The sequence below is a fragment of the Lutra lutra genome, chromosome 7 (assembly GCF_902655055.1).
Source record: "Lutra lutra chromosome 7, mLutLut1.2, whole genome shotgun sequence".
In the NCBI taxonomy this organism is placed as follows: Eukaryota; Metazoa; Chordata; class Mammalia; order Carnivora; family Mustelidae; genus Lutra; species Lutra lutra.
Genome location: NC_062284.1, coordinates 64,357,809 through 64,363,814, shown reverse-complemented (window position 1 = coordinate 64,363,814; position 6,006 = coordinate 64,357,809).

Below are 6,006 nucleotides of genomic sequence, written 5' to 3'. Positions count from 1 at the left end.
TTGATAGCCCAGAAGTGGAGGCTGAAAGGGCCAATCGGAAAGTTAGATGACGCTCTGGCAGTGGGTGTGGTGGTGTCGGATTTGACGAGAGCTGGTGGCCCATCGCAGGGCTGTATGGAAAAGGCCTTAGGTACAGGTGTCTGGGAGGCCTCATAAACTAGCTTCAGGAGGTCATTAAGCATATACGTAGGTGATTTAGAGAGTGCCCGCATAGCATACTCTCCCTGGCTCTCAAACTCGAGCATCACCACCAGTATTTTGTGAACGAACCTCAGCTGTCTGTGGGCACAATTTTTTGGAGTGCTGTGGTGCTAATACCTAAGGTGACCTGGAGTAGCTGACAAATACAGCATTAGCGCCCTCGATGGATCTGGGTTCTAACGTGTTCAGAAGGTCCAGGCATGTCTTTCCTATAGCAAAGCGTCATTGCCAAGAGAAAAGCACAGGGTGGCATTTTCAATCCCTGGTGGGGGAGAGAGAGAGAGAGAAGGAAAACCAGGCCATCTGACATTGGGTGGCATGCCAATATATTCTGCTCAGAGTCTTTTCTCCTGTAGGGGCCAAGGGCAGGTGGGCCAAACTGTACCACAATGGCATACTGATAATTTTGAATTGAAGCTACCTGGAGAACAGCTAGTTAAAGGGCACTCAGGCTCTACCCTGTCCCCCCAAAGCAAGCAAGAAACCTCCCGTGTGTAAGGTACCCTCTCTGTACTAAGAAGTAAGAAGACATCCTTATCACCAGAGATAGGAATGTTAAAGCTGAGAGTTGTAGAAACCAACCTTGTAACTTTACTAATCTACCACCTCAGCCCAGATTCCACTTTGAATTTCTAATTAAAGCTCCCATTTATTTTATCCAGTCAGTTCCTCACAAATTTATTTTTTTGTCTAAAAAGCATAAGAACTGCCTGCCTTGGTCATTTCTTTAGTCTCAATTTCATTATCGGGCCTCTGAGCGCATAATAATAAAATTCTGGGGTTTTCCTCCTATTAATCTGTCCTGTGTAAATTTAATTCTACTCCATTTGAGAGAACTGAAGGGCAGAGATGGACTTTTTCCTTCCCTACATTTCTCTGAATATTTTATGACAAAACTTAATCATAATCTCTTCTAGTCATTTGATAAGTGCCTATTGCCTATTTGGTGCACAGCTGTGCTAAGACCTGTATTAGAGGTGATGCCTGTCTACATTATTAAGACTATTGCCTGCTATTCTCTTTCCTCCTTTCTTCTCCCTTCCCCACAGGGGATTACTCTTTTTGACTTAAATTTTTTTTTTGTAAATTCATTTTAATTCCAATATAGTTAACATACAGTGTTATATTAGTTTCAGGTGTACAATACAGTGATTCAACAATTCTATATATTACTCAGTGCTCATCAAGATAAATGTACTCTTAATCCCCCTTCACCTATTTCACCCATCCCCCCACCCACCCCCGCTCTGGTAACCATCTATTCTCTAGGTTAAGAGTTTATATTTTAGGCTTGCCTCTTTTTTTCCCCTTTCTTCATTTGTTTCTTAAATCCCACATATGAATGAAACCATATGGTATCTTTCTTTCTCTGACTGGCTTATGTTGGTTAGCATTATACTCTCTAGCTCCATCCATGTTGTTGCAAATGGCAGGATTTTATTCTCTTTTATGGCTGAATAATATTCCATTGTATATACACCATATCTTCTTTATCCATCTATCGATAAACACTTGGACACTTGGGTTGGTTCTATAATTTGACTATTGAAAATAATGCTGCATTATTTATAATAATGCATATATCCTTTCAAATTAGTGTTTTCATACTCTTTGGGTAAATACCCAGTAGTGTTATTACTGGATCATAGGATAGTTTGATTTTAATTTTTTGAGGAACCTCCATGCTGCTTCCCATAGTTGCTGCACCAGTTTGCATTCCCACCAGGAGTGCATGAGGGTTCCTTTTTCTTCACATCCTTGCTAACACTTGTTGTTTCCTGTGTTTTTTACTTTAGCCATTCTGACAGGTATGAGGTGATATCCCACTGTGGTTTTGATTTGTATTTTCCTGATGATGAGTGATATTGAACATCTCTTCATGTGTCCATCTGTATGTCTTCTTTGGAGAAATGTCTGTTCATGTCTTCTGCCCATTTTTAAATTGGATTATTTGGGTTTTCTGCTGTTCAGTTGTGTAAGTTCTTTATATATTTTCAATACTAACCTTTTTTTTTTTTAAAGATTTTATTTATTTATTTGACAGAGAGAGACCACAAGTAGGCAGAGAGGCAGGCAGAGAGAGAGAGAGAGAGAGAGGGAAGCAGGCTCCCTGCCGAGCAGAGAGCCCGATGCGGGACTCGATCCCAGGCCCCTGAGATCATGACCTGAGCCCAAGGCAGCGGCCCAACCCACTGAGCCACCCAGGCGCCCTCAATACTAACCTTTTATTGGATATGTTACTTGCAAATATTTTCTCCCATTCAGCAGGTTATCTTTTAGGTTTTTTGTTTGTTTGTTTTTGTTTTTGTTTTTGTTTTTAGGAGCCTGATATCATGACCTGAGCCGAAGGCAGAGGCTTTAACCCACTGAGCCACCCAGGCGCCCCTTTTAGTTTTGTTAACTGTTTCCTTTGCTGTGCAGAAGCCTTTTTTTTTTTTTTTTTTAGATTTTATTTATTGGACAGAGAGAGACACAGTAAGAGAGGGAACACAAGCAGGGGGGTGGGGGAGGGAGAAGCAGGCTTCCTGCTGAGCAGGGAGCCCGATGCAGGGCTCAGGCTCCATCCCAGGACCCTGGGATCATGACCTGAGCCCAAGGTGGACGCTTAACAACTGGGCCACCCAGGCACCCCATGTGCAGAAGCTTTTTATTTGATGTAGTTCCAGTAGTTTTCATTTTTATTTCCTGTGCCTCAGGAGACATATTTAGAAAGATGTTGTTATGGTGGATGTCAGAGAAATTACTACCTGTGCTCTCTTCAAGGATTTTTATGGTTTTGGGTCTCACATTTAGGTCCCTAATCCATTTTGAGTTTATTTTTGTGTATGGTTTAAGAAAGTGGTTCAGTTTTCCCTACACTATTTGTTGAAGAGACTTCTTCCCATTACATATTCTTGCCTCCTTTGTTGAAGATTAATTGACCAAATAATTGTGAATTTGTTTCTGGGCTTTCTATTCTGTTGATCTATGTGTTTATTTTTGTGCCAGTACTACACTATTTTGATGAGGACAGCTTTGTAATATAACTTGAAATCTGGAATTGTGATACCTCCAGCTTTTTCTTTTTTAAGGTTACTTTGGCTACTCAGGGTCTTTTGTAGTTCCATGAAAATTTTAGGATTGCTTTTTCTAGTTCTGTGAAAAAATTGCTGTTTTTTGGTAGGTATTTTGATAGAAATTGCATTAAATCTCTAGATTGCTTTTGAGTAGTATAGACATTTTAACAATATTTGTGCTAGAGGATTACTCTTCCTCTGTATCAGCTGGAATACATTTCCTATCCTTTTTAATTCTGCTCAGCAAAAAGAGTTCCAGATCTTCAAAGTCAAGAAAATATGCTTTGTTTTTATCTTACTTACATCTCTCTACCTCTATTTTCCCCACTTCACTGCAACCTAAATTTGTGTGATTACAAAGTTATGATTGCAGACAGTGTGCTTAAGTCACTGGGGGCTGGTGGATTTCCTTCTGCTTATGCAAAAAATGTGTTGTGGACTCTATTGGGACCTTAAAACCAGTGCTAGTTCCTCTTACTCTACTCAAACCTCAGGGTAGACACTATGCCTGACCTCTGGATTCCACATTCACTTAATCCAGCACTGGAGCTGGAAAATCTTAAAAGGAATTAGGAAATAGCATAGTAAGGGGAGGTTCTGACCTGCCTAAGTCACCCATTACATACCATTTTCTTCTTTCTCCTAATCTTATTGCCTTCTGTTCTCTTTGGAGAACAAAGACCCCAAATTCAGACTTTCCAAGAAAAGTTTTGTATTTTCTGAAATAAAGAGTCACTATTTTTACTAACCCCTGTAGATGTGAAGAAAATGCCCATCAAGTTATTCTATCATACTGCCTATACCTCATAGATGTTCTTTTATTCTGGTCCAAAGAAGATTTAAGGATTGAAAAAAAAAAAAAATAGGGGTTGGGTGGCAGAAAGACGACTTAATGAGGACATGATAACTGTCTTAAATATGTGAAGGGTTGTCATATAAAAGAGTTGGTAGAATATGAAAAAATATATACATGTATATATGTGTATATATACATATATATGTAGTATATAGTATATATGTATATATACATACATATATACATATATATATGTACCTATGTACATATATATATATTTTTTTTTAACAGTGCAGAACTAGCCAGGAAGTGAAAGGTTAATGGAATAAACCTAAGAGTCTCTCCTCATATTCTGACTATTGTTCTATGGAAGAGGTAGGAGACTTTTTATAAGGTATAGCTGAGGGGCATAACCAAAGCCAACATAAATCAAATTAAATCAATCTGAATTTTCTACATTTAATGTGAAAGAAACTACAGGTTGCTTTGGGCTCCCTAACCTTGTAGGACCCATAGACCCAGAAATATTTACTTCACCCTTTTTTTAAAAGTCTGGTTCTCACCTTAGCTTGCAAACAAAAGCAACCAGGAATCCTGTTTATGGGCCTTTGGCCCTTATCCACACACTCTTAGCAGAACTATAACTAGCTTTTCCAGTCAGCGCATGGAATCCACTGAGTCCCTTTAGGTCAAACCATTTGCAACACTATTATCTCAACTATTTTAATGCCTACATTTATTCTACCATTGATAAATGACAATAGTCTTTTAAAGACTAGTGACATAGTCTTCTTGTGGAAAACCATTCTAATAGTTGTGTGGTTCTTTTGCATATTTGTTTTTAAGGATTTATTTTATTTTATTGGGCGGAGGGGACAAAGGCAAAGGGAGAGGATCTCAAGCAGACTCCATATTGAGCATGAACCCTGACACAGGGCTTGATCCCACGACCCCAAGATCATGACCTGAGATGAAACCAAGAGTCAGCTGCTCAACCGACTGACCCACCCAGGTCCCCTGCTTATTTGTTTTTTTTTTTTTTTTGTTTTGTTTTTAAAATATTTTATTTATTTATTCGACAGAGAGATCACAAGTAGGCAGAGAGGCAGGCAGAGAGAGAGAGAGAGGAGGGGAAGCAGTCTTCCTGCTGAGCAGAGAGCCCGATGCGGGGCTCGATGCGGGGCTCGATCCCAGGACCCTGGGATCATGACCTGAGCCGAAGGCAGAGGCTTAACCCACTGAGCCACCCAAGCGCCCCTGCTTATTTGTTTTTAATATGTCCCCAAATTTGGTGATTCTATGAACCAGAGTACCAATTAAAGTGCCAAAAGGTTGGACCACTAGAGGGAGTCCAAAACCAAATAAGCCAAAGGCTACAGGATTGTTGATACTGAAGTATTCTAACCTGTGGCTTCTGTTAGATTTCCCAAGAGTGACACCCAGGTGTGTGAAACGGTCTGTTGTCAGTTCCATATTTTAACATAATTTCTACATGACGCAGGCTATGGAGAATTCATTTCTGAGTTATAACTTAGTTGCCGTATTAAATATCAAAATGATACTCTCCCCAGTTCAAATTTACCAGTGGATCAAAATCCAAACAAAATGAATTTATCTTGCAAGAGCCCAGAAATAATTCTAGCTCTGGGTTGTTTCAAATAGGCTTGCTAAACAAAATCTTTTGTGAGATTTTCCCGAAGAAACGCATTTAACAATTGTTCTTCTTCATTTTAGTTACTACATTCAAGGTTACAATCGCTCTAATATTAAATTAGCTATAAGCATTCTTCATTAGCCGTAAGTCTAAAATTAAAAAGAAACAGTTGTAACCTGTTTATTTTTAGAATAAGGTTTGCACATTATTTTTGTGTCTTCAGCATCAATATTACATATTAAATAATATGTGATACAGGATGTGAAACATACTGTAATTGTAAAAAATTTAAAGAAAAT